The 18,832-nt window shown below is 41.0% G+C and overlaps 2 long non-coding RNA genes across 7 annotated transcripts; one reads left to right on the top strand and one right to left on the bottom strand.

Annotated features, from left to right (window-relative positions):
* Positions 1-574: 574 nt before the first annotated feature.
* LOC104607655 (uncharacterized) lies at positions 575-2,027 on the top strand. Its single transcript, XR_736992.3, has 2 exons — positions 575-836; positions 1,580-2,027. It is a non-coding gene; the product is annotated as an uncharacterized LOC104607655 (long non-coding RNA).
* On the bottom strand, positions 1,403-17,894 carry LOC104607656 (uncharacterized). 6 transcript variants are annotated; one of them, XR_016083108.1, is made up of 5 exons: positions 16,516-17,894; positions 16,024-16,190; positions 11,899-12,070; positions 10,295-10,411; positions 1,403-1,894 (listed from the first exon to the last, which is right to left on the bottom strand). It is a non-coding gene; the product is annotated as an uncharacterized LOC104607656 (long non-coding RNA). The 6 variants fall into 6 exon arrangements; XR_016083110.1 differs by lacking the exons at positions 16,024-16,190; positions 16,516-17,894 and adding exons at positions 14,534-14,620; positions 14,839-16,009; XR_016083106.1 differs by having other exon boundaries at positions 16,024-17,849.
* Positions 17,895-18,832: the final 938 nt, after the last annotated feature.

Consider the following 18,832-nt stretch of genomic DNA (forward strand, 5'->3'; position numbering starts at 1 on the left):
CCAAGTTTAAGTTCAATCCAGACCCGACCCTAGGAATTGGGTTCTTGAACCTGAGGTCAAGTCCAAACTGTCCAACTCATAACCAGTCCATACTAAAATGTGACATGCATTTGTATTTGTGTATATATAGAATTAGGGTTGAGATAAGGTTAGATCAGGAAACTAAATTTTGAATTTAGCTGGCCAAGTTCCACACCTAATTGTTTACCTTTCATCGGATTGATCAAATGTTTTGAGTTAAATTTTAAAAAATGTGATGCTGGTGCAGTATATCATATGATTTCCACTATTTTTTTATTTTTTTATTTTGTATGATCATTCCTCCACACTTGCCCCGGTAGTTGGGGGCCTTGGGAAGTCATCTTTCTTCCTTCCCAGACAAATAATAATGCTTATCGGTTTCAAAATGACTAAAATGTGACAAAACTTGGCAACTTTCCACGCTATGAACAGAGATGCCCATCGTCCCTGTCCCTAAAATCTAGAATGTAGGTGGGGTCCGGGGGGTTGTCGGTGGACTAAAATGTGATCATTTCCAACCGTCAGGTCTACCTTGCAAATTTCTGATATTGGGCTTAGGTTTTGAATCCAGGCCCAGCTTGACCCAGAATATGAAATAAAAAAACCCTGTGAATTTCAGCCCCCCACAATGTCGCACAGCACATCTCTGCCGTGTATAGAAACATCTCTCGATGATAATTTCTCTAATACGGTAGGGATGTGCTGTAGGATGTTGTGGGAGGCAATCTTGTAGGGGGCTGATTTGGTCTCTGCGTATGCATGTCGAAAAAAACTCTCAAGGTGGTTTCTGATTTCTACTTGACCGCCATGGCAAGGTAAACCCTGATTAACTATCGTTGGATTGTTCGGATCCAAAAACAGATACATCTACTCCTACTTAGTATAGTTGAATTGTTCAAGAAGATTTTTTTTTATTTATTTGTGGGTGGAATATTCAAGATGATTAGTTGGTATCTCTTTTTCTTCATTGAATTGGTCCTTGTATGACGCCTTGGTTGACTTGTAAGTTTTAATACTTGTAAAGTCGACCAAATATGAGTTATAAAACCCAAATACATGGGTAGTAAAAGAACCAGGGAAGCTTCAACCTCAGGTCCTCGGCCATCTTCACAGTTGATGCTGCCATCTTATTGGTGGAGATTCTCTGGACTTCATAGTCTAGTACCAAGTGAGAGCTGAACCATTTATGATTTATCAATTATCATTTGTCTAACACTTGAAGGGTTTAAACTTACAAAGAAATTTCTTGCTAATTCATTGGAAGATGAGTAGAATGTTTTTACTTTTTAGATTTTCTTTTCTGGGAGTGATTTAGGACACACCCATTTTTTGATAAATGGGTAGTTGGGCACATCCCTAATGAAAGAGAGAGAAATCACAATGGGTCACCAAAGAAGTCAAAATATAGGGTGATTTTTGTCTTTTAATGCATATATCAAATATGTATCAAGGGAGGTATGTCACAAATCACTCCCCTTTTCTTACAGCGAAAAGAATGAGACTGGATTTAAAGTTATAAATACCATGCCTATGCCTTGAACATTCTTCATCTCCTCAGGAACTGAAACAAGCAAAGAGAAATCAAGTTGATCAGGAGAGGTCGCTGCTTCTCAGAAATGGCCACGGAGTGCATCTGCTGCCAAAAAGATGATAGTTTTGATCCCATAGGGATCCTCTTAGTGCTCTTTCTTGCTGTCATGTTCATGTTTGTCTGTTCTCAGCCATCGCCGCGAAGGATTTATGCTGTTCATTACCGTTGCTGTTGATGTTCTCCTGGTTTGCTTATTACCTGTAATGTATTTTTCCATGTGTTCCACTTGCTCCTTTGTATGTCATCCTCCTTTTCAGTTCTCTTGAGGTGTGTGAAGTTGAGCTACAAACAGATACGAATGATCAAAGAAGATATTTGATGTGAAAATGCATTCATCTTATGGCATTTGTACTGTAATAATGGAGATTTAGCAACTGTGGTTAAAATTGTCAAAATTATAATGATGGTTTAGCAATTGTTGGTGACTTTCAGTATTCTTTTTTATGGAACTTAGCATTTATTTCTGCTTCACTTTTTTTTTGGTTAAGAAAACGTTTCATTTCAACACATAAAGGCAACATACAACAGAAACCAAATTAACAACTGACCCCAATTGAGATTCAACAAGGCTACCAAAACCCAACACTGACTAGCAGAGAACCAAAGAAACAGATAGATTAAACCAACCTCAACTAAAACTGCAGGCACCCAAACTAAAAGAACCTGACTGACAGAAACCTAGAGCAGAAAGAAACAGAAAATCTAACAACAAAAAAGAGACAAAGAACAGGACTAAGAGCCCACATCACTAATATTCCTACTGCCTTCAGCTATAATATCAGATAACCAGTTTGGGCAATTGTTCCTCAGTAAGTTGTTCTCCAAGAGACCTTTTTGAGCAGCTGCATGCATGGCCCTGCATACCTTTTTTCACTGAGTAGACCAAAAGAAAACTTGCATAATCCACTTTACTATTGAAGGGAAATCAAAGATGGGACTAAAGTTCTAGACATGCTTTCAACAAAACAAATAGATGTGACACCTTTAGACCACAGACACCTGCCACCCCTGGTGGGTGGCTCATGTCCAGATCTCAAGGCACAGCCCCCACCTTCCCCACCCTCCTCCATATGCCAAACATAAATGCTTAACCATTACATATGTAAGTTGTATGCATGATTCTTAATATAGGACAGGTCTATATCACAAAAGCTGCTGCCTCCGGGATGATAAACAATGGTAGGCATCATCTGCATGGACAGAACTATGGATACAAGGCTAAGAGTGTGAGTTTAATCAGAAATAGGAACATGGATCTACAAGCTTTGCAGCCACTGCAATATACTCGACAACAATCAAGAAATCAACCAACAAGGCAGCAACTACCAAGTACTAACCAAGCTCAGTTCCAAGGGAGACACCAATTTCCTTAAAAATTGGAAGCTTTTGGTGTATAAAATTAAACAATTATCCTTGCATCATTACCCACTGGTGTAGCCAGAGACCTGCACACAAAGGCTGACCAGTAGGGTATTAAAAAAGAAATTTGTTAGTATCTACAGTCAATCTCCACAATTGTCTGATGCAGATAAATGCTCATTGGGTGCATATGCTCCAAGGATCAGTCCCCTGGATAGAGCATATAAATAGATCACCGTCATGTAATCCCTGAATCAATATCTTACAATTGTGTTGGCTACAGAAAGACTAAATTAAAAATAGCATAAACCAAATGCCTAAAAATAACATTAGTTAGAAAAAATACAAGAAAATAGAAATCTAGAACCTGAGATACTTGATATCATTGCTTGCCTGTAATACAAGTCTCATGCTTGTGAAAATGTTCACTCGTTAGTTAGCACTCTTCCTTTTTTTTCTCTTTCTTCTTTCCCTGCATCTCATCTCCTTCTGTCTCTGTATGCCTCACTATTTTTTTCTCCTTTTCTTCTACTTGGGTTCAACATTCTGATCCTCATTTTGAACATCAGCTCTTCCAGCTTCAGCCTTCTTTTTCTTTCTCTTTTCTTTTGTTCCGTCTCTCCCTTCAAATTTCTGACTAACATCCTTGTTTTTTTGTATATCAGCATCCTCAACATTGGCCTTCTTTTTTCTTTTTATTCTTTTCCTACTTGTCTCCTGTGACAGAAACCTAATTAATTGCTTCCTGGGCCTGAGATGGTGTTGCTTCTCCATGTTTCCTCTTCTTGGAGATCATCTCTTCCTTAGTTTCTCCACCAACTTCTTAGAGACTGGTTCCATAGCTCATCCATGTATGAACTCAGGTAAGGAATTATATGTCTGCATATCAACTCAAGAGGGAATAATCTTCTTAATATTTATAAGAACAAAATGGAGCAGAAACTGACACAAATCTCATACTATCACATGAGTAATCAGTCCACGTCCCTTTCTTATGATCCTTGTCATAGAATTAGGTTTACCTTTAGTTGATCCAGATAAGTGGCCTAATTCTCGGGCATTGAGATTCCTCAATCAGGCTTCAAGCTACAGAAGATATTCACATGAAGGGCTTCAAGGTGAAAAAGATGTCAACATTAAGTAAATTTTTATTGTCTCCAACAATGTTTTAAAACACGGAGGCGTGAGCGAGGCGTTCCACTACCTAGAGGCGTGAGGCATAGTTCAGAATGCAAGAGGCATAAGCCTCCTTAAGAGGAGGGGGTTAGGAGGAGGATGGGGGATCTCATTTTTTCATTATTTTTAATAAAAATCTTTTATATTAAGAAGAATAAAGATGCATATCGCTCGCTCGCCGAAGGGGCAGGGGGCAAACCACTTTCTTTCCCTTTATCTTTTCTTCCCTTCCCTTTCCTTTCCTTTTCTTTCCTTTTCTCTTTTTTTCTTCTCTTTCTTTTTCTTTCCCTTCCCTTTCTTTTCTTTTCCTTTCCTTTCCTTTCCTTTCCTTTCCTTTCCTTTCCTTTCTTTTCTTTTTTTCTTCTGTCTTTTAATATCAGATGTGCATGAGGCGTACGCCTCGTTTAAAAAGCGCACGAGGCATACGCCTCAGAGGTGTCAGTGCCTCTGGCATACACCTCAGGGCGTTTTGGGAGCGCCTCCCACGCCTTTTAAAACACTGGTCTCCAAACCTTAGCTCAAATCTCCAGTCCCACATCTTGATTATGTCCAAGAGCATCATTTTTTTATTGGCATTGCCAACAGCATCATATCAAATGGTTAATGCAGTTTTGCCAGCAAGATCATCAAAATTTTTCCTTTGTGTTTTAGGAGATGCTTGCCAATTAAGGATGCATGAAAGGTAAGTACATATTTGGGGGTAACGTGCTTTACTAAAAGGGCCTTCTCTGCACCAAGAGTCTGAATTGTGCTCCCAGGCTGCTTTGCTAGATTCAGAATAGGGGTGTCAATGGACCTGTTTTGGGTTGGACCCCGCCAAACCAAAATCAATTTGGATGGATTGGACGAACCAACAAGACATATTGAATTGGACCAGTCCAGACTTAATGGTCCAAAGTATTTATTGGATTAGATTGGACCTGGTCCGTCCATAATGAATTTATATTGGACTGGATTGGATTGAGCCAACATCTGGTCCATTGATAGAAAATAAGAAATATAGGTGTCAATGGACCAGTTTTTGTGTTGGAAACAATCTAAATTAAAACAAATTTGAAGAGATTGGACGGCCCAGACATTGAATTGGACCAGTCCAAAATGGTCCAAAATATTCATTGGATTGGATTGGACCTAGTCCATTTGTAATGGACTTACATTGGACTGGATCAGCTGGGACCAAATCCAGTCCAATTGACACCCCTAATTCAGAAAGTAGCCTCCATGTGCAATAAGTCAAGCACCAACAAGCTCTCCAACAAGATATGTCAAATTGCGCAATAGTATTCACGCTGCTGTTTAAGTAGCCATACAACTGAGCTCTATACTCAGAAAGAGACATAACTTGATGACATAGGTCTCTGGTTTTCATCAAGCCTAGGTCACTGACATCAATTCCCATGGAAACGACCAGTCATATCAAAGCATAGACTAGTTAACCAACCACTGAGTTGAGGTCCACACCAATTGCATCACTAACTATTCAGTCAATACTCATGATGCAATCACCTAGGGCAATTAGGAAACAACTAGATTGACTATGACCAGTCAACCACAAAGTGGTTTTAAAACTTATTTGTTTGTTTGTATCTCTATTTTCTTTTTGAAAGATGAGTTTTCTTTTATCTAATTATTTTTAAATATATAGAATATGTTTGTATTTTGTCATATTCATACCGTTGCTTTAAATATTTATGACAGAACATGATTGGTTGGTGGTACATAAAATAGAAAAAATGCATAAAGTGAAAGAATAAAATGGAAGCATTCTTTTTAAATTTTCTTCAATTATATAGCTGTGTGCTGGTACAGAGTTTCCACCAGTGTTTTAAAAGCTGAACTGATGATCAACCTGGTTTTCCTCCCAGGTGAAGATCACTGGTTCGACTGTCTGAGTCAAATGGGTCAGGCTGTCAAAACATCTCAGTATTCACCCTTATTCAGAATGTTAGGTCATCTTCTCAATGTCTGTCATGGTAAAGAGAGTAGATAAAAGACAAGAAGAAGAAGAAGAATAACCATGAATTGTTGGCTGCAGGCTGCACTACCTAGGCCACTGATCTCAGAGGTCACCAGTGCTCACCCTCCCTCCCTTGATCTATGTTATGGGCCCGTGCATAGGATCTCGTCACGGGTCGGTCCACCGGGAGAGACTCCTGTCTTCCCTTGCCCTTGCTCTTGCGTACAGACCCTATGGTGGCAATCACGTGGGTGATTGGTCCAAGAGATCACCCGAACTCTCCTAATGGGTGATTTGTCCAAGAGATCACCCGAACTCTCCTCACTCTCTTTCTTGACTACGAAAACTGAATGCTTATTTCAATTCGTGGCTCCTTAAATAGGAGATTACAGAAGGAAATTCCTAATTAAACTCAAACTCCTAATTACCTACTCCTAATGGTAACACACTCTTAAGATAAGATAAGGGATAAGGGATAAGGGATGGTGTAGCTGGCGGCGAGTTGGCGGGCAAAGCTGATGTGGTAGGATAAGTGTGGCCCCCACCCTGATGAGCTGTCACGTGGGCCCCGCCCTGGGCGGCGCGCGCGTCTCGCGGTGCTGCTGCCGTGAGGTGCGTGTTGCTGCCTTGTGGTGCGTGCTGCTGCCTAGTGCTGCTGCCGTGTGGTGCGTGCTGCGTGCGGCCAGGCGGTGCATGCTGCGTGCTGCCAGGCCGTGCGTGCTGCGCGCTGTCGGGCGGCGCGTGCTGCGCGCTGCCGGGCGGTGCATGCTGCGTGTTGCCAGGCGGTGCGTGCTGCGCGTTGCTGGGCGGTGTGTGCTGTTGTGCGTGCTGCCGGGCGGTGCGTGCTGCGCGCTGCCAGGCGGTGCGTGCGGTGCACTGCCGGGCTTCTGTGCGGCGCTGTTGGGCGGTGCGTGTTGCTGAGCGGCCCGCTGTGTGTGCTTCTGCCTATGACTGTGCCGCAGTGTGCTGCCGGTTGGTGTGTCCATAGCATCACACCCCTCCCGGACTACGAGCTTGTCCTCAAGCTCGAATTCCGGATTCATGGCTTGGAACTCTGCGAATGGATCAAACGACTGCACACTATTTCTCAGTCCACCAACAATATGAACAACTGGGACTGCCCCGTAGCTCAGTGCATAAAGCTAGATTATTTGATGCAGACCCCAGCCACCTTCTTTAGTTTCCAGCTCCTAGGCGTAACCATGGCTTACAGTGACTACACGTGCGGCTGCACTCAAGCCAGCCGCAAGGACATTGAAGTGTTCCCCACCTCCTGGGTCATATAGTTTGAAGTAGTTTTGTGGAAGATCCACATAACAAAAATCGTGCACTGGGCCACGGCCCCGGTGTGCTATGTTGTGGATCACAGGAACGCCTTGGGTATACTTACAGAAGGGAACCTCAAGAGCAGCCTTACCGAAGAGAACCATGCGTTTTAAAACATCCTCTCGGCCTTCCCCATATATATTTTCCTCAATATTGCGAAACATAGGGCTCTTGCGCACTCCTGTTTCTTGGGCTTTTGTATAGTTACCATGTCGTGGTGCCACAACCATAACTCTATGTCCACGCCGAGCCAAAGCCTTCAGTAAAGTCCCAGCAACATCGCCCAACCCACCTGTCTTCAACAAAGGAGCGCATTCTGTAGGTACCAATATAATGTTCGTGACATTGTCCTCGGCCAAAGGAGGAGACTTTACAGTTTCATCCTCCGCGTGCTGATCCTTTGGGAATAACTGCGGCCGTAGGGGCAGCGATCTGTTGTTCGTTGGATGCCTCTGCCCAGTCCGGACGGCGACTGTTTGTGTTGGCGATTCCCACAGAACTCCTTTCCTTGTTGGAGAGGAATGCTTCCAGTAGGCGTCGCATCTCCCGGACATCTTCCCTGACTTCACAAACCTCCATGCTAGTTTCTGCTAGCCTATGTTCCAGTTCGTTGACCTTGAATGATAGCTGCTCCATATCGCCCGTGACGTTTGGCTTTGATACCAAATTGTTATGGGCCCGCGCGTAGGATCTCGTCATGGGTCGGTCCACCGGGAGAGACTCCTGTCTTCCCTTGCCCTTGCTCTTGTGTACAGACCCTATGGTGGCAATCGCGTGGGTGATTGGTCCAAGAGATCACCCGAACTCTCCTAATGGGTGATTTGTCCAAGAGATCACCCAAACTCTCCTCACTCTCTTTCTTGATTGCGAAAACTGAATGCTTTATTTCAATTCGTGGCTCCTTAAATAGGAGATTACAGAAGGAAATTCCTAATTAAACTCAAACTCCAACTTGAACTCAAACTCCTAATTACCTACTCCTAATGGTAACACACTCTTAAGATAAGATAAGGGATAAGGGATGGTAGTTGGCGGCGAGTTGGCGGGCAGAGCTGATGTGGTAGGATAAGTGTGGCCCCCACCTTGATGAGCCGTCATGTGGGCCCCGCCTTGGGCGGCGCGCGCGTCTCGCGGTGCTGCTGCCGTGCGGTGCATGCCACACGCTACCAAGCGGTGCGTGCTGCGTGCGGCCAGGCGGTGCATGCAGCGCGTTGTCGGGCGGTACGTGTTGCGCGCTGTCAGGCGGTGCGTGCTGCGTGCTGCCAGGCCATGCGTGCTGCGCGCTGTCGGGCGGCGCGTGCTGCGCGCTGCCGGGCGGTGCGTGCTGTGTGCTGCCAGGCGGTGCGCGCCGCGCGTTACCGAGCGGTGCGTGCTGCTGTCCATGCTGTCGGGCGGTGCGTGCTGCGCGCTGCTAGGCGGTGCGTGCGGTGCGCTGTCGAGCTTTTGTGCGGCACTGCCGGGTGGTGCGTGCTGCTGCCTATGACTGCGCCGCAGTGTGCTGCCGGTTGGTGTGTCCATAACAAACTCTCCTCACTCTTTCTTGACTGCGAAAACTGAATGCTTTATTTCAATTCGTGGCTCCTTAAATAGGAGATTATAGAAGGAAATTCCTAATTAAACTCAAACTCCTAATTACCTACTCCTAATGGTAACACACTCTTAAGATAAGGGATAAGGGATGGTGTAGCTGGCGGCGAGTTGACGGGCAGAGCTGATGTGGTAGGATAAGTGTGGCCCCCACCCTGATGAGCTGTCACGTGGGCCCCGCCCTGGGCGGCGCGCATCTCGCGGTGCTGCTGCCGTGCGGTGCGTGTTGCTGCCTAGTGCTGCTGCCGTGCAGTGCGTGCTGCGTGCGGTACGTGTTGCGCGCTACCGGGAGGTGCGTGCGGCGTGCTGCCAGGCCGTGCATGCTGCGCGCTGTCGGGCGGCACGTGCTGCGCGCTGCCGGGCGGTGCATGCTGCGTGCTGCCAGGCGGTGTGCGCTGCGCGTTGCCGGGCGGTGCGTGCTGCACGCTGCCAGGCGGTGCGTGCGGTGCGCTGCCGGGCTTCTGTGCGGCGCTGCCTGGCGGTGCGTGCTGCTGGGCGGCCCGCTGTGCGTGCTTCTACCTATGACTGCGCCGCAGTGTGCTGCCGGTTGGTGTGTCCATAACAATCTATCTACCTAGGCCACTGATCTCAAAGGTCATCAGTTCAAACCGTGACTTGTGAACAGTTTAAACAATTCACTGATTTAACTGTTCAGGTCAATGGTTTTTTGGCCAAGTCGACAGTTTTTTAGACTTTTTGAGTTTGGGGTAAAACAATCCCATCGTTGTCTCCAGGTGTTGGGCCAACCAGTCCAACTGTGATGGAGATCATTTTGCAACCAATGCACCACACAGAATTCATACTTATTTTAGGTGTCAACGACATTAGTTTAGAGTTTATTTTAATTAATGCAAGAATTGGGTTTATTTGTAAACTTTCTTTTTAATAGGGGTTAATTGTAATTTTCATACTTAATAGGGATTTCATTGTAATTGTCAGTTTTTAATATTCTTATAAATGTTGTAACATTATCTTGATGTTATTTTTGAGAAATAGTTCTCTCTTCTCCTTCCTCCTCCTTGTCTTCTTTCTTCTTCTTAACAGGTTACAGGTGGCGTTGCATCAGACCGTATGGATCAACAATGGGTTGATGCATCCAATAGTCAAGGTCGCACTCTCTTTAGAAAACAAAAGCCTTAATTTCATATCCTAGCATATCTAATCTAACTTTTATTTATGTTTGCAAAACAAAAACCATAAACTAGATTTTCAATATTATTTTAAAGCATATTCATAGTCTATGTTCACTTATTTATGAGATTGCATCAATATCTTACATTTAGTAAATACTTTTCTTTCATCAACTAGTCATCACCTCACTGCATTGATAACATTGGAAATAACAGGCTAACAGCCACCTCTTTCAGTTCTGCCTTAACCACTTTTGGTATTATCTGCACAAATAAAAAGGAGTGTGTCATAAGCATTTATAGGCAGCATCTTTACACGTGTACTCAAGTATGTTTTCAAGAGTAGAGGGACACGATTGGCTGAACAAGGCATCTAAAAAATCCCTTTATCCTTGTCCCCACCCCAACAGGGCACGGGGTTTCAAACTTGGATAAGTCCCAACATGGACATCTTGTACATCAACCCTTTCCTATTAGATGGTGACAATCATGTGTTTTTCCCTAATAAATTCAGTGTTTGTTTCAACTGCCAAAACAATGCATCAGAATGATTTCTCAGAATCATCCAATAAATTTATCTTTGACCAAGAAATTTCCTAAAGGAACCCATGGGGTCACCCAAAGCCTCTCAACCTTAAAAAAAAAAAAAAAAGTAATCCATGAGACAGTTGCACTCTTTATTCTTTTCTATCAGAAACATGCTTGTATCTAGAGAGGCTCCAAAATAAACCCAAGCTCATTGGCACCAAATCTTGAACTGCTAGGCTAGATATATTTCGCTCAACTGAATTCTCAATCCCCTTATCAGCTCTGTTGCAGCATTTTTGTGAATGCAGGTTTTAAAAGCTAGTGTGGAATCAAATATTTTTCAGAATTTAGAATACCAGTTTCTTTCCTTTTTTTTTGCTCCAAGGGGCTACATAAACAGGGGGTAGCCCATCTCCCTAACTCTGTAACCCATAAACGCCCCAACCCTGTGCAGGTGAGATTCGATCCCAAGTCTCCGCTATAGCCAGGAGGAGACCTTACCAACCAACCGGTTGGTACCTTGCAGCATACCAGTTTCTCTTTTGATGCATTTCCAAGTTTTAAGTCAGTAGCAACTAAAGTTTCTCTATCACAATGAGCCCATAAGAATTTGCAAAGAGTTAGTGGGCTTGCTATCAACCAACGAGGTTGCTTATGATGCTGATAAGGCTTCAACCATGTTCTCAAACTTTGAAAAAGCTTTCTGCCTCACTACCTAACATTGATGCGAAACTCTTTACATGTTAAATTCATGGTGGAATGAGAAAACTAAAGGATAAAGCAGAGTAGCATAACCCTACCACACACACACATATATCAATCTACCAACAATATAATTAACTTATAATGAGGATTTTTTCCCTTTATTTATTTCTTTATTTTTGAGTAGGAGATGATCATATCTTGAGACTGCTCTCTTTCAATCATGCTCCAAGAACATAGAATGGGATTAACATTTTTTGGTAGTGTACGTGCAGTCTAATAAAGAATCACTTAAGCAAGAACAGAGGTGAAATTTATGATAGAAAATCAAATGTAATTAATTCCCACATACATACAATGGATTTAATGACATAAAACAGACCTAATCAAGATTTAGAAGGAATAGATATATCTCTAAGCACCATTGCACCAATGATCTTTTTTTTTTCCTTTCTTTGAATTGGAAACACAACAAAAAACTATGGTATTAATGATGGATAAAGAGGAGAATAAGGATATACCTGTGCCATACGAGAATATCATATAGGGGGAACCAGGTGACAGGACCAATTACATCATACAAGAGCAGCAGAATTTATCCCAGGCTTAAAGCCCTTCAATGCAGCTTAGCTCTTTCCACTCTCTCTCTCTAAATAAGCCATCTGCCATAGTGCTTGCAATCTTTGGATCCATCTAAAGAATTATTTTAAAAAAAATTAACAAATTATTCATCCTGCATGCAAGGGACTTTGCTTCTCTTATTAGGCATTTGTACAAGTTTTATACATCTTTGACCTGGAAGCATGGTCATGATCAGAATACGTGGACAAAAAGGAATAGGCACATTCCCTGCCTATTCTCAATTTTTTCCTAACCTATTGAGTTGTAATTTGATCAGGATAAAAGAATGTAGGTGGACAAAACTAACTGTTACAGATCTCACAAGCAATTCATTGTCAACCAACTATACCAAAGCTAAGGATATCAAAACTTCCAAAAAAGATATAGATAACTGAAGATTCATGACAAGAAATATCCTACATCGGAAAAGGAATGAGAGGTGCAAAGGACTAGGGCTGTTCATAAGAAGACCCAACCTGACCAAACCGAACCGACTTAGTAGTTAGTAGTTAGTTCCTAGTTAGTATTTACAACCTACTTAACTAAGTTGTCTCTATCCTAGTTACAACCTAACTTAATTTCTAGTCTTCTAGTTAGGAATGATATTAATGGCAAGTATTGTAAGACAACTAGACAAGGAATTTTTTTGGAAAAGTTTAAAGAAAAGAATCAAAGGATCCTAGTTTTTATGGTCTTTTACACCAAATAGGCAACCAATTACAATTAGAATTAGGTGTCCTTTTTTACTTAGATTAGAAGGTTTCTTGAAATATACAAATTTCAGTCTTCTTTCTCTAATACAGTTTGACTTTCTATTTTCTTGATAACTTCTATTCTAACTTGGTCTGCCCCCTACCAATTTCAGTCTTCTTTCTCTAATAGAATTAGGTGTCCTTTTTTACATCAAATTTCAATCTTCTTTCTCCAATCTACCAATTTATTACCATGGTTGAACTTAGAGCCGAAACCGACCCAAACCGACCTAACCCAACTCAAACCGACCAGGTCAGTTTTGCTTAACACAGGGTCGGTTTTGGTTTCAATTTCAGGTAACCTGACTAGGTCGGGTCGGTTGAAAAACTCTCAGTAAACCGACCCAACCTGACCCGTGAACAGCCCTACAAAGGACTTACATACAAGTAGAGGTGTAAAACAGGCTGTGCTAGGCCGGCACAGCATGGCCTGCATGTAGCCTGCGGAAAATGTGGGTCGGGTCGGGTCGGGCCTCCTTCCCCTGGGATATTTTAGGGGGTTGGCCTGGCACGGCCCATGGCTCGAGCCCAAATGGGCCCGGGCTGGTCCGTGGGCCGAGCCTTGGGCCAAGTCAGGTCGTGGACTGGGCAAAGTTATTTATTTAAAAGAAATTCAAATAAAACTTAAATTTTTAATTTTATATGAATTTTGGTGTATACAATTGCTTATATATACAATAGTTAAATAAAATAGTATAATAAAATTGAAAAAAATGTTTATTTTATTAATATATTATATGCTATATGTAATATAAAATATATATATGGTCCGAGTTGTGCCAACTCGTGGACCATTGGGCTGGGCCGGGCCAGGTCGGCTCAAATTTGTGCCAGGCCACGAAAAATAGTCCGATTTACACCTCTATATACAAGGATTGCCACACAACCTAATGGTTGAAACCTTTGGATTAAAGGTGGTGCCCAACTCTATGTAAATCCTACGCATGTGCACAAGCTCCTCAAATTTGGTGAGTCCCCTCATTGCACTATATCGAGCAAATGGTTTTGGTTGGCATACACATCAAACTTGGTGATATGATAATGGATTCCATTCAAGGGGGAGTACAATGTACCTAACGTGGAAAGAGGATTCACACATGAGGGGTAGATTGTTGGGATGCATGTGTGAATGTAGGAGTGTCCCACATTAAAAATGAATGAAAAATACAAGGGACTTATATACAAGGATTGGCCCACAACTTAACCACTTATGCTTTTTAGTTAAAAGAGGTGGGTAGATTGTTGGGATGCATGTGTGAATGTAGGAGTGTCCCACATTAGAAATGAATGAGAAATGCAAGGGCCTTATATACAAGGATTGGCCCACAACCTAATCACTTATGCTTTTTGGTTAAAAGAGATGTCCAAATCTTATCTGAAAGTCCTATAGGTGTACACAAGTTCCACGGTTTTGGAACAGAAACGAAGACAACATAGCAAAGCAGCAATCTGGTGTGGAGATAAATTTGAATGCAAGATATAATTGGAGATTAATAAAAGTAAAAAACCACAAAATTCAATTAATAAACCAATCATACAACATGTATAAAACTTATTCAAACGCAAGTCACAAGATTAGTCATAGATGAAATCACGAATTAAACTTGAGCATATATAATTCAAATAGTCAGCCAGAAAACAGTGCAAGAAATAAGATGAGAAAGCAAATAGAAGAAACTCCAAATGCTAGAAGATCAAATAATGAATGAAGGAGACTGGTTTGATAAATGTGAACCACTCAAAAAAAAAAATGCAATATAGTATTAGGAGGTAGAATGCCCACCTAAAAACATGACAAATAAACACAAGATAACGAGAAAGCAGTTCAGCAATGAAAGAGGACTCAAATCCATGTGCTAGCGCAAGAACTCTGAATTCGATTCATAAAAAGTAAAAACAAGAGCATATTAACAAACAACTTGATATTTCTTGTTATGGGTAAAACAGTAAGTCAAATTCATATCAAGCACGAAATGAAGAAAAAACGATGGGGAGAACTAGCGAAAACACTGAAACTTATCTAACTAAACGAGAGAAAAGAAAGTTATAGGAAAACATTTGACAGCAAAAAATAGGACAGAAAGATACCATGGAAGAGTATTAGCGGAGAAATCACGCGGCAGCAGAGGGGGAAATTAACAGGCCAACGGCAACGGGATCAAGAAAGGAGAGAGAAGAAGAGGGGTTTTTGAAGGTTTTGGTCCAGAGTCCGGAAGCGGTCCGGTTCAGGTTACACTTTAACCCGACCGAGTTTATGTCACGGTCACGGATCTGGGTTTATACTAGACTCGATGAACCCTCCCGAGTCCCGAGTCAACCGATTCTTCGTCAAGTCGATTCTTGCTTGCAGTGTGGTGCATTTCTAGGTTCTAGCTATACGGAATTCAAAGCCACCATCACCGTTAAACGAAAACAAGAGGTGGGGCCCATAAAGGCTTATTGGGCCCCGGCCTGGGTCGAGCCTTGATGGACACAGACAGATAGGGCTAAGGGTAGAATTTGGCAAGGTTTAAAATTAAATGGGCGTTGAGGTCAGGCCAGGCCCAGCCCAGGCACACTGAAAGATGAAGCCCAAGGCCAACCAGAAGAAACTAAAGGCTTGTATAAGGCCTAGGGTGGGCTTAGCCCATTAATGACCATTGACCAAACTTGACCCAAACAATTTTTTGTTTTGTGTCATAACTCATAAGCAGAATATTCAAAGATGGGAAGAAAAATATGATGAAGCTGGGGTTGTAAGGACACTGTATTCACGAAACATTAATATATGATATTTGGATTTAACATTTTGTAAGCTGCATAGAATCCTAAACAAGTATCCACTTTATATAGTATAGATATAAATTAGTCTGGCCAATAAAAATCTTGATTATTTCTTGCTGTATGGCCAGCTATGTCGATAGTGTTGAACAATGAATAAGGCTACATTTGGGTGCAGTGCAATTAAATTTGCTAGGATGCAAAACTTTGGTAGTGCAAATTATTTGGGTAAAAGTTCTGATTTAGTTATTTTATTTTGCAGTACAAATGAAGTAAAATAAGACATAAAGCCAAAACAAAAATTAAACCAGATTTTGCATTCTTTTGATTTGCACTTCCATTCCATTCATTTGTTCTAGTGCAAATAAAACTGTACTGCAACCAAACACAACATAAGCAACATGTCCAAAAGATAAGTGATAAAAATGGACCTATTTAAGAAGTTAATAGTTTTAATGGATAATAAAATGAGAGAATGTATTGATATTCTGAATCCCTGTTGTTTATTCGTACCTCCTTTTGTAACCACGGAGTCACTCAACAACAGCCAAAGTCTTGCAGACTCCATAATCAAGAAATTCTTAGACCTCTTATCGCCATTACCACAGTAACTCGTTCAAGCAAAGAAAGAGGAACTGTAGGGACCCAAGGATTGGAAGAACTGCATAGTATTCAGAGTTCTGAGAGATAAAGAAAGACATTCGGATTAGAAGCCTAAAAGAATACCTAAAAAAATATCCCAGAACTTGAAAAGTACGAGCCGGAATATTTCAGATTTCATCGGAGATAGTTGGCTGGTCCATTTCAAGTCTTTGGCAGATAGAGAAGCTATCATGAACAGAGGGCCTTGGAGCTTTGGCAGATTCTCATTAAAAGTGTCTTACAAGCTATACCCAATTATTTTCTTTCTACCTCCCTCCTCTACCAAAATTTGGGAACTCCATGGATGATAGCTTAATCTGGAAATCCATGGCTAATGGTAACTTCTCAACAAGGTCAGCTCACCTCTTACTCTTAAATGATGATTCTGGATCTTCTAACTCGAAAAAAGCCTTTGGAGAGTGCACTTGGAAGAAGTTTTGGAAGTTCATATATTTCCAACCTCGAGTTCATTTGTTCATTTGGAGATGCCTAGCGCACTCATTACCACTAAAAAAGGATCTATCTATCTATCTAGAAGAGGTAGGTATTCACATCGATTCAACTTGTTCTATATATGTGATCAACAGGAGAAAAATATGGACCATGCATCTATTCCTATACTGCCCCCTAGTTCAGAGAATTTGGTCCAGTTCTTCTCTCAATCTAAGAATAGCAAGTCACCAAAACTGGTCCATTTTCGAATGGTTTACCTATTGGCATGAATTAGAGGAGTCCAGATCCAAGTTCAAATGATCATGTTTCTATCTTTGCAAAGTGTGGAAGGCAAGATGTAACTTGATCTTCAGAAATGAAACTTTCGACATCAATTTAATTCTAAATAAAATTCATGCCCAGATAGAAGATCTGTTGGGGATTTCTCTTTCGACTGAAAATACTAGTACTGAAACTTCTTTAACAGATGTTGATCCTCCTGCAACCCCTCAATGGAAAACTGCTCCGAGGTATTTTCTCAAAATAAACTTTGATGGAGCGACATCGTTTACAAAATCAAGGGCTGGAATCATACTAAGAGATCACAATGGATCCCTTATCTTAGCAAGATCAATGGTTCTTCCTGTGTCTTCTGCAGTGGAATCTGAGGCTCTAGCTTTGTTTGAAATTTTTGAAACTAGTTGTGGACCTATAGATACATCATGTTATCTTTGAGGGAGATGCACTTCTAGTGATTAATTCCCTGTTGGAGATCTCTTTAGATACTCCTTGGCGTATCAAACAATATGTTGCTGATTGCAGAGTGCTCATGAACCGAATCTCTCATTGCTTAGTAAGATTTATTAAGAGGTCTAACAATCATGTTGGTCGTTTACTGTCAAAGAAGGCTCTCTCTTTGTCGTTAGTGCACACTTGGTCTATCTCCCTGGACTTCTTGAATTTAGCTTTAAGAAATGATTGTAAACGGAGTAATATCAATGGTTAATTTGCCTTTGGCGTCAAGAGAGAGAGAGAGAGAGTAAATTAAGATTAGTTACTCAAGGTTCAAAGTATCTATTTGATGCATATTGTATCTTGGGTCGATTACACTTTTTAAGAGGAGTTATTAGATTTTAGTTCTTTTTTATGATAAAAGGTCATTTAATAAACTAATTGTTAATTAATGAGGCAAAAATATATAAAAAATTGCATTTTGGTCAAGAACAAACACTCGTACCCATTTTTCTTTCTTTTTGCAAATCAAAAGTAATCATATTTTGAATAATGGGTTTGATCATGTTATAAGACCATCGACAACACTCATAAAAATTTGCCTTTGCTCGGTTTGATTTACCTCTTCCACTTCGAGCCTACATTGTGCATTCATGTAAATGCATTATTTAAAATAAGAATAATAATTAAAGCTAGATACATAAAAATGTTTGATACTATAACTTATCTCAAATAAATCACTTCAAAAATACTTAATCAATTCTTTCCACTAATCCAAATGAACATCACGAGGGCAATTTCTAATTCTTTCCTCATCAATTTCATAGTTCACCTTTATTTTGTTCACGTATGCTCTCCACCTATCTCCAAGCTTTCACATGACCCAATTCTTATGTTTTTCTTCAAGTTCAAACTTCTTCTACAATTAGTTAATAAATTATAAAATTAAAATATATTAATTTTAGATTGATAAGACAACATATAATAGAAAAATGATCTTATGTGTATTATGTATATTGATAATATTACTTGGATCACTTGCCATACTTCATCCTCATGCCTTTGAGGAACTTCATGCCAATCGACATAATGGATAGGTACAAATCTCCCATCACTTGCTTGCATTCCTATATAATTTACAAAATTTTTTCTATGTTCCCCTATAGGTTGTAAATCATCATTCCATTGTAATTTAATTCTTTGATCATTGGGTAGTTCTACAATATTTCTAAGGATTGTACACCTTCGACCTCAAGTTTGTTTTGTTGTATTATCAAAACAACCTAGTTGATATAATTTGCTTATACATAATGGATTCGATCCAGCCAGGTTGAATCATGAATGGAATTAGGTGGGGCATGATATTTCACATAGTATCATGATGATGATGAAAAGGTGAAGATGATAGAACCAATGTAATGCACATTTGTCTTTTACAGTTTAAAACAGATCTGCCAAACTACTATACACATCAAAGTTCTAACTGGGTATTTTACAGTTTAAAGCAGAGTACCCA

The sequence above is a fragment of the Nelumbo nucifera genome, chromosome 2 (assembly GCF_055504915.1).
Source record: "Nelumbo nucifera cultivar China Antique chromosome 2, China Antique-T2T, whole genome shotgun sequence".
Taxonomy (NCBI): Eukaryota; Viridiplantae; Streptophyta; class Magnoliopsida; order Proteales; family Nelumbonaceae; genus Nelumbo; species Nelumbo nucifera.